Source organism: Oncorhynchus masou, unplaced genomic scaffold (assembly GCF_036934945.1).
Source record: "Oncorhynchus masou masou isolate Uvic2021 unplaced genomic scaffold, UVic_Omas_1.1 unplaced_scaffold_1507, whole genome shotgun sequence".
NCBI lineage: Eukaryota > Metazoa > Chordata > Actinopteri > Salmoniformes > Salmonidae > Oncorhynchus > Oncorhynchus masou.
The window spans coordinates 55,001-65,917 of record NW_027005086.1 but is presented as its reverse complement, the minus strand read 5'-3'; positions in this window follow the sequence as shown (position 1 = coordinate 65,917).

Below are 10,917 nucleotides of genomic sequence, written 5' to 3'. Positions count from 1 at the left end.
GGAGCATGGCCTGCTCCCTCTCTATTGGTCTCTAACACCTGAGTGGTACAGGGACATGTCCTCCTCCCTCTCTATTGGTCTCTAACACCTGAGTGGTACAGGAACATGTCCTGCTCCCTCTCTATTGGTCTCTAACACCTGAGTGGTACAGGGACATGTCCTCCTCCCTCTCTATTGGTCTCTAACACCTGAGTGGTACAGGAGCATGTCCTGCTCCCTCTCTATTGGTCTCTAACACCTGAGTGGTACAGGAACATGTCCTGCTCCCTCTCTATTGGTCTCTAACACCTGAGTGGTACAGGGACATGTCCTCCTCCCTCTCTATTGGTCTCCAACACCTGAGTGGTACAGGAGCATGTCCTGCTCCCTCTCTATTGGTCTCTAACACCTGAGTGGTACAGGAACATGTCCTGCTCCCTCTCTATTGGTCTCTAACACCTGAGTGGTACAGGAGCATGTCCTGCTCCCTCTCTATTGGTCTCTAACACCTGAGTGGTAGAGGAACATGTCCTGCTCCCTCTCTATTGGTCTCTAACACCTGAGTGGTAAAGGAACATGTCCTGCTCCCTCTCTATTGGTCTCTAACACCTGAGTGGTACAGGGACATGTCCTCCTCCCTCTCTATTGGTCTCTAACACCTGAGTGGTACAGGAACATGTCCTGCTCCTCTCTATTGGTCTCTAACACCTGAGTGGTACAGGAACATGTCCTGCTCCCTCTCTATTGGTCTCTAACACCTGAGTGGTACAGGGACATGTCCTGCTCCCTCTCTATTGGTCTCTAACACCTGAGTGGTACAGGAACATGTCCTGCTCCCTCTCTATTGGTCTCTAACACCTGAGTGGTACAGGAACATGTCCTGCTCCCTCTCTATTGGTCTCTAACACCTGAGTGGTACAGGAACATGTCCTGCTCTATTGGTCTCTAACACCTGAGTGGTACAGGAACATGTCCTGCTCCCTCTCTATTGGTCTCTAACACCTGAGTGGTACAGGAGCATGTCCTGCTCCCTCTCTATTGGTCTCTAACACCTGAGTGGTACAGGGACATGTCCTCCTCCCTCTCTATTGGTCTCTAACACCTGAGTGGTACAGGAGCATGTCCTGCTCCCTCTATTGGTCTCTAACACCTGAGTGGTACAGGAACATGTCCTGCTCCCTCTCTATTGGTCTCTAACACCTGAGTGGTACAGGGACATGTCCTCCTCCCTCTCTATTGGTCTCCAACACCTGAGTGGTACAGGAGCATGTCCTGCTCCCTCTCTATTGGTCTCTAACACCTGAGTGGTACAGGAACATGTCCTGCTCCTCTCTATTGGTCTCTAACACCTGAGTGGTACAGGAGCATGTCCTGCTCCCTCTCTATTGGTCTCTAACACCTGAGTGGTAGAGGAACATGTCCTGCTCCCTCTCTATTGGTCTCTAACACCTGAGTGGTACAGGAACATGTCCTGCTCCCTCTCTATTGGTCTCTAACACCTGAGTGGTACAGGGACATGTCCTCCTCCCTCTCTATTGGTCTCTAACACCTGAGTGGTACAGGAGCATGTCCTGCTCCCTCTCTATTGGTCTCTAACACCTGAGTGGTACAGGAACATGTCCTGCTCCCTCTCTATTGGTCTCTAACACCTGAGTGGTACAGGAGCATGTCCTGCTCCCTCTCTATTGGTCTCTAACACCTGAGTGGTACAGGAGCATGGCCTGCTCCCTCTCTATTGGTCTCTAACACCTGAGTGGTACAGGAGCATGGCCTGCTCCCTCTCTATTGGTCTCTAACACCTGAGTGGTACAGGGACATGTCCTCCTCCCTCTCTATTGGTCTCTAACACCTGAGTGGTACAGGAACATGTCCTGCTCCCTCTCTATTGGTCTCTAACACCTGAGTGGTACAGGGACATGTCCTCCTCCCTCTCTATTGGTCTCTAACACCTGAGTGGTACAGGAGCATGTCCTGCTCCCTCTCTATTGGTCTCTAACACCTGAGTGGTACAGGAACATGTCCTGCTCTATTGGTCTCTAACACCTGAGTGGTACAGGAACATGTCCTGCTCCCTCTCTATTGGTCTCTAACACCTGAGTGGTACAGGAGCATGTCCTGCTCCCTCTCTATTGGTCTCTAACACCTGAGTGGTACAGGAGCATGGCCTGCTCCCTCTCTATTGGTCTCTAACACCTGAGTGGTACAGGAACATGTCCTGCTCCCTCTCTATTGGTCTCTAACACCTGAGTGGTACAGGAGCATGGCCTGCTCCCTCTCTATTGGTCTCTAACACCTGAGTGGTACAGGAACATGTCCTGCTCCCTCTCTATTGGTCTCCAACACCTGAGTGGTACAGGAGCATGTCCTGCTCCCTCTCTATTGGTCTCTAACACCTGAGTGGTACAGGAGCATGGCCTGCTCCCTCTCTATTGGTCTCTAATACCTGAGTGGTACAGGAACATGTCCTGCTCCCTCTCTATTGGTCTCTAACACCTGAGTGGTACAGGAACATGTCCTGCTCCCTCTCTATTGGTCTCTAACACCTGAGTGGTACAGGAACATGTCCTGCTCCCTCTCTATTGGTCTCTAACACCTGAGTGGTACAGGGACATGTCCTCCTCCCTCTCTATTGGTCTCTAACACCTGAGTGGTACAGGAACATGTCCTGCTCCCTCTCTATTGGTCTCTAACACCTGAGTGGTACAGGAACATGTCCTCCTCCCTCTCTATTGGTCTCTAACACCTGAGTGGTAGAGGAACATGTCCTGCCCCCTCTCTATTGGTCTCTAACACCTGAGTGGTACAGGAGCATGGCCTGCCCCCTCTCTATTGGTCTCTAACACCTGAGTGGTAGAGGAACATGTCCTGCCCCCTCTCTATTGGTCTCTAACACCTGAGTGGTACAGGAACATGTCCTGCCCCCTCTCTATTGGTCTCTAACACCTGAGTGGTAGAGGAACATGTCCTGCCCCCTCTCTATTGGTCTCTAACACCTGAGTGGTACAGGAACATGTCCTGCCCCCTCTCTATTGGTCTCTAACACCTGAGTGGTAGAGGAACATGGCCTGCTCCCTCTCTATTGGTCTCTAACACCTGAGTGGTACAGGAACATGTCCTGCCCCCTCTCTATTGGTCTCTAACACCTGAGTGGTACAGGAACATGTCCTGCTCCCTCTCTATTGGTCTCTAACACCTGAGTGGTAGAGGAACATGTCCTGCCCCCTCTCTATTGGTCTCTAACACCTGAGTGGTACAGGAACATGTCCTGCCCCCTCTCTATTGGTCTCTAACACCTGAGTGGTACAGGAACATGTCCTGCTCCCTCTCTATTGGTCTCTAACACCTGAGTGGTAGAGGAACATGTCCTGCCCCCTCTCTATTGGTCTCTAACACCTGAGTGGTACAGGAACATGTCCTGCCCCCTCTCTATTGGTCTCTAACACCTGAGTGGTACAGGAACATGTCCTGCCCCCTCTCTATTGGTCTCTAACACCTGAGTGGTACAGGAACATGTCCTGCTCCCTCTCTATTGGTCTCTAACACCTGAGTGGTAGAGGAACATGTCCTGCTCCCTCTCTATTGGTCTCTAACACCTGAGTGGTACAGGAACATGTCCTGCTCCCTCTCTATTGGTCTCTAACACCTGAGTGGTACAGGAACATGTCCTGCTCCCTCTCTATTGGTCTCTAATACCTGAGTGGTACAGGAACATGTCCTGCTCCCTCTCTATTGGTCTCTAACACCTGAGTGGTAGAGGAACATGTCCTGCTCCCTCTCTATTGGTCTCTAACACCTGAGTGGTAGAGGAACATGTCCTGCTCCCTCTCTATTGGTCTCTAACACCTGAGTGGTAGAGGAACATGTCCTCCTCCCTCTCTATTGGTCTCTAACACCTGAGTGGTACAGGAGCATGGCCTGCTCCCTCTCTATTGGTCTCTAACACCTGAGTGGTACAGGAACATGTCCTGCTCCCTCTCTATTGGTCTCTAACACCTGAGTGGTACAGGAGCATGGCCTGCTCCCTCTCTATTGGTCTCTAACACCTGAGTGGTACAGGAGCATGGCCTGCCCCCTCTCTATTGGTCTCTAACACCTGAGTGGTACAGGAGCATGGCCTGCTCCCTCTCTATTGGTCTCTAACACCTGAGTGGTACAGGAGCATGGCCTGCCCCCTCTCTATTGGTCTCTAACACCTGAGTGGTACAGGAACATGTCCTGCTCCCTCTCTATTGGTCTCTAACACCTGAGTGGTAGAGGAACATGTTCTGAAATAACCTGATCTTTATAGTAGAATATTGGAAAGGCCCCTGTTCAACTCAGTTTTAGGACGGTGTTCCTAATGTTTTGTACAAATCAAATTTTAATGGTCACGTACACATGTTTAGCAGATGTTATTGCGGGTGTAACAAAATGCTTGGGTTTCTAGCTCCAACAGTGCAGTAATATCTAACAAGTAAAATCTAACAATTTCACAACAATACACACAAATCTAAAGTAAAAAATAGATTTAAGAATATATAAATATTTGGACAAGCAATGTCAGAGCGGCAAAGACTAAGGAACAGTAGAATAGAATAGAATAAAGTATATACATGTGAGATCAGTAATGCAAAAATATGTAAACATTATTAAAGTGACCAGTGTTCCATTATTAAAGTGACCAGTGTTCCATTATTAAAGTCACCAGTGTTCCATTATTAATGTGACTAGTGTTCCATTATTAAAGTGACTGGTGTTCCATTATTAAAGTGTCCAGTGTTCCATTATTAAAGTGGCCAGTGTTCCATTATTAAAGTGACTGGTGTTCCATTATTAAAGTGACCAGTGTTCCATTATTAAAGGGACCAGTGTTCCATTATTAATGTGACCAGTGTTCCATTATTAATGTGACCAGTGTTCCATTATTAAAATGACCAGTGTTCCATTATTAAAGTGGCCAGTGTTCCATTATTAAAGTGACCAGTGTTCCATTATTAAAGTGACCAGTGTTCCATTATTAAAGTGACCAGTGTTCCATTATTAAAGTGACCAGTGTTCCATTATTAAAGTGACCAGTGTTCCATTATTAAAGTGGCCAGTGTTCCATTATTAAAGTGACCAGTGTTCCATTATTAAAGTGACCAGTGTTCCATTATTAAAGTGACCAGTGTTCCATTATTAAAGTGGCCAGTGTTCCATTATTAAAGTGACCAGTGTTCCATTATTAAAGTGACCAGTGTTCCATTATTAAAGTGACCAGTGTTCCATTATTAAAGTGACCAGTGTTCCATTATTAAAGTGACCAGTGTTCCATTATTAAAGTGACCAGTGTTCCATACTGACCTTGCTTTCTGGATGATAACGGGGTGAACAGGCAGTGGCTCGTGTGGTTATTATCATAGATTATCTTTTTGGCCTTCCTGTGACATCGGGTGCTGGAGGTGTCCTGGAGGGCAGGTAGTTTGCCCCTGGTGACGTGTTGGTCAGACCGCACCATCCTATGGAGAGCCCTGCGGTTGAGGGCGGTGAGTGTTGCCGTACCAGGCGGTGAGACGGCCCGAGAGGATGCTTTCAATTGTGCATCTGTTAAAGTTTGTGAGGGTTTTACGTGCCAAGACAAATTTCTTCAGCCTCCTGAGGTTGAAGAGGTGCTGTTGCGCCTACTTCACCACACTACCTGTGTGGGTGGGACTATTTCAGTTTGTCAGTGATGTGTATGCTGAGGAACTTTCCACCTTCTCCACTGCTGTCCCGTCGATGTGGATAGGGGTGTGCTCCCTCTGCTGTTTCCTGAAGTCCACAATCAGCTCCTTTTGTTTTGTTGACGTTGAGTGAGAAGTTATTTTCCTGCACCACAATCCCAGGGCCCTCACCTCCTCCCTGTAGACCGTCTCGTCGTTGTTGGTAATCAAGCCTACCACTGTAGTGTCTTCCGCAAACTTGATGATTGAGTTGGAGGCGTGCCTGGCCGTGCAGTCATGGGTGAACAGGGAGTACAGAAGGGGGCTGAGGACGCATCTTCGTGGGGCCCCGGTATTGAGGATCAGCGAAGTGGAGGTGTTGTTTCCTACCGTCACCACCTGGGGGCGGCCCGTCAGGAAGTACAGAACCCAGCTGCATAAGGCAGGCATTCAGTCCCAGGGCCGCAAGCTTAATGATGAGCTTGGAGGATACTATGCTGTTGAATGCTGTGCTATAGTCAATGCACAGCATTCTTCCATAGGTATTCCTCTTGTCCAGATGGGATAGGGCAGTGTGCCTATACCGTGAGTCTCCCATCCTCGTCATTTGTTCAAGTCACCAGCCTCCACTGGTATAAACGGTGTACATACTGTATTCTCCACATAGTCCATCCTTATATACCGACAACTGTACATACCTGTCAATACACACCATCGTTCAGATATTCCTCAATTTCTTGTTTAGATATTTATGATTATTTTACATTTGTATTGTATTTGCAGCATTTTGTTCTGCACCTGCTTTAACAGATCAGTGTACGTGACCAACACACTTTCATCTAATTAACAGCATGCACAAGTCAATGCTTTGTGGCAAACCACTCATACTACAGCTCTATAGCTCATTCCTCCTTATTCGTTATGTTTGTTATTTGTCAGATGTTCTATTTGGTTGTGTATCCCTCCATTACACACACACACATACATTCTATTCTGAGCCAGTAACACATCAGTCAGTTCACCAATAGCAGCTCTCTCTTCCTGTGTGGTCCAGAGATTAAACTCATGGAGACTTTCTGTCTCTGTGGTTACCACGGCAGCCAGTCCCTGTGTTTTTATCGTTCGACGGCACCCTCTCTCCCTGCAGCGAGCCCTGCCATGTGTTTACCTGTTATTCTGGGAAAGAAAAACTCACACTTAGTTACACACAGTCATCCCAGCCCTCTATTCAGCTCCCCTTTATGTCTGTGTGCCTTCTGGGGATGAGAGAGAGAGAGAGAGAGAGAGAGAGAGAGAGAGAGAGAGAGAGAAAGCAATAGAGAGAGCAATAGAGAGAGCAATAGAGAGAAAGGGAGAGATTAAGAGAGATCGAGAGAGAGCTTGAAAGAGAGGGAATGAGATTGTGTAAGAGAGTAAGGGGGAGAGGGAAGAAGATGGAGGAAGAGGGAGGACATCCTTTTTGTTTGCAGTCATTCCTAGAATGCTGTTTCTGTCATCAACCTCATTTCTTTTCCAGAGGAGATGTAACAACACACACAGCACAGTGTTGCTAACTCTCATTGATTACATTTTAGTCAGCAGTGTGAGTTAGAGTTTACTAAAACACACTGCACACCTCTGCCTTGAGGGAGCCCTCGGTGTGCAGCGTGTTTTCGTGTACTTAACTCTGTGAAACAGAGACCTTAGCAACTCTCTTCTCAGAACTTGGCTTAGGCATCATTCATTTCTTGGAACAGATGAATACACTCACACTCTCTCTTATCCTTTGATGGGGCAGTTCACCTCCTGATGTTACCATGGAAACACAGAAAGAAAAAAATGGGGGGAAACATCTGACTCTCTCCAACCTCATTTTCTCTCCCTCTTCCCTAATTTCAGAACCTCTTCCCTCTTTATTTATCTCCATCTATCTTCTCTCTGATGTTGTCCCTCCTGTCCCCCAAGTCTCTGCTGCCTTGGCTTCACCTTGGACACGTTGAGTGGAGTGTTTCTATGTGCTTTCTAGCTGCGATGGTGTTGTGTTCAGTAAGGTTCATTATATTTCTGCACTAGCGAGTTCGCTACAATACACACTCATATCTCAAAGTATAAGTGCCATTTTGTTCGTGTTGTGTTGCAGTGTTAGCTGACTACTGTATGTGTATCTGTGGTCAAGGGGTTGGCCAGACTCCAGAGTAATTGTTGCACTTTAAAAACAGACACTGCAGAAATTCACAGTTTAATGCCAAGTATTAAAAGCCCAGGGACAGAGGAAGCTAAGGAAGCTGAGGATGCTAAGGAAGCTGAGGACACTGGTAATAGATAATTGTAGTGGACAGCATTTAAGGAGAGAGGGAGAGGGAGGCATCGTTGGGAAAGAGCTTGTCAGTAAGCATTTGACTGTAAGGTCTACTACATCTGTTGTATTCAGCATTTGACTGTAAGGTCTACTACATCTGTTGTATTCAGCATTTGACTGTAAGGTCTACTACATCTGTTGTATTCAGCATTTCACTGTAAGGTCTACTACATCTGTTGTATTCAGCATTTGACTGTAAGGTCTACTACATCTGTTGTATTCAGCATTTGACTGTAAGGTCTACTACATCTGTTGTATTCAGCATTTGACTGTAAGGTCTACTACATCTGTTGTATTCAGCATTTCACTGTAAGGTCTACTACATCTGTTGTATTCAGCATTTCACTGTAAGGTCTACTACATCTGTTGTATTCAGCATTTCACTGTAAGGTCTACTACATCTGTTGTATTCAGCATTTGACTGTAAGGTTTACTACATCTGTTGTATTCAGCGTATGTGACTAATAAAATGTCATTTGAAATAAAGAGGATGGAAGGGAGAGGGAGGAAGACAAAGGGATGGGAGGGAGAGGGAGGAAGACAAAGGGATGGGAGGGAGAGGGAGGAAGACAAAGGGATGGGAGGGAGGAAGACAAAGGGATGGGAGGGAGAGGGAGGAAGACAAAGGGATGGGAGGGAGAGGGAGGAAGACAAAGAGATGGGAGGGAGAGGGAGGAAGACAAAGGGATGGGAGGAGAGAGGGAGGAAGACAAAGGGATGGGAGGGAGAGGGAGGAAGACAAAGGGATGGGAGGGAGAGGGAGAGGGAGGAAGACAAAGGGATGGGAGGGAGAGGGAGAGGGAGGAAGACAAAGGGATGGGAGGGAGAGGGAGAGGGAGGAAGACAAAGGGATGGGAGGGAGGAAGACAAAGGGATGGGAGGGAGAGGGAGGAAGACAAGGGATGGAAGGGAGAGGGAGGAAGACAAAGGGATGGGAGGGAGAGGGAGGAAGACAAAGGGATGGGAGGGAGAGGGAGGAAGACAAGGGATGGGAGGGAGAGGGAGGAAGACAAAGGGATGGGAGGGAGAGGGAGGAAGACAAAGGGATGGGAGGGAGAGGGAGGAAGACAAAGGGATGGGAGGGAGAGGGAGGGAGGAAGACAAAGAGATGGGAGGGAGAGGGAGGAAGACAAAGGGATGGGAGGGAGGAAGACAAAGGGATGGGAGGGAGAGGGAGGGAGGGAGGAAGACAAGGGATGGAAGGGAGAGGGAGGAAGACAAAGGGATGGAAGGGAGAGGGAGGAAGACAAAGGGATGGAAGGGAGAGGGAGGAAGACAAAGGGATGGGAGGGAGAGGGAGGAAGACAAAGGGATGGGAGGGAGAGGGAGGAAGACAAAGGGATGGGAGGGAGGAAGACAAAGGGATGGGAGGGAGAGGGAGGAAGACAAGGGATGGGAGGGAGAGGGAGGAAGACAAAGAGATGGGAGGGAGAGGGAGGAAGACAAAGGGATGGGAGGGAGAGGGAGGAAGACAAAGGGATGGGAGGGAGAGGGAGGAAGACAAAGGGATGGGAGGGAGAGGGAGGAAGACAAAGGGATGGGAGGGAGAGGGAGAGGGAGGAAGACAAAGGGATGGGAGGGAGAGGGAGAGGGAGGAAGACAAAGGGATGGGAGGGAGGAAGACAAAGGGATGGGAGGGAGAGGGAGGAAGACAAAGGGATGGAAGGGAGAGGGAGGAAGACAAAGGGATGGGAGGGAGAGGGAGGAAGACAAAGGGATGGGAGGAGAGGGGAGGAAGACAAGGGATGGGAGGGAGAGGGAGGAAGACAAAGGGATGGGAGGGAGAGGGAGGAAGACAAGGGATGGGAGGGAGAGGGAGGGAGGAAGACAAGAGATGGGAGGGAGAGGGAGGAAGACAAAGGGATGGGAGGGAGGAAGACAAAGGGATGGGAGGGAGAGGGAGGGAGGGAGGAAGACAAAGGGATGGAAGGGAGAGGGAGGAAGACAAAGGGATGGAAGGGAGAGGGAGGAAGACAAAGAGATGGGAGGGAGAGGGAGGAAGACAAAGGGATGGGAGGGAGAGGGAGGAAGACAAAGGGATGGGAGGGAGAGGGAGGAAGACAAAGAGATGGGAGGGAGAGGGAGGAAAGACAAAGGGATGGGAGGGAGGAAGACAAAGGGATGGGAGGGAGAGGGAGGGAGGGAGGAAGACAAAGGGATGGAAGGGAGAGGGAGGAAGACAAAGAGATGGGAGGGAGAGGGAGGAAGACAAAGGGATGGGAGGGAGAGGGAGGAAGACAAAGGGATGGGAGGGAGAGGGAGGAAGACAAAGAGATGGGAGGGAGAGGAGGAAGACAAAGGGATGGGAGGGAGGAAGACAAGGGATGGGAGGGAGAGGGAGGAAGACAAAGGGATGGGAGGGAGGAAGACAAAGGAATGGGAGGGAGAGGAGGAAGACAAAGGGATGGGAGGGAGAGGGAGGGAGGAAGACAAAGGGATGGAAGGGAGAGGGAGGAAGACAAAGGGATGGGAGGGAGAGGGAGGAAGACAAAGAGATGGGAGGGAGAGGGAGGAAGACAAAGAGATGGGAGGGAGAGGAGGAAGACAAAGGGATGGGAGGGAGAGGGAGGAAGACAAAGGGATGGAAGGGAGAGGGAGGAAGACAAGGGATGGGAGGGAGAGGGAGGAAGACAAAGAGATGGGAGGGAGAGGGAGGAAGACAAAGAGATGGGAGGGAGAGGGAGGAAGACAAAGGGATGGGAGGGAGGAAGACAAAGGGATGGGAGGGAGAGGAGGAAGACAAAGAGATGGGAGGGAGAGGGAGGAAGACAAAGAGATGGGAGGGAGAGGGAGGAAGACAAATGGATGGGAGGGAGGAAGACAAAGGGATGGGAGGGGAGAGGGAGGAAGACAAAGGGATGGGAGGGAGAGGAGGAAGACAAAGAGATGGGAGGGAGAGGGAGGAAGACAAGGGATGGGAGGGAGGAAGACAAAGGGATG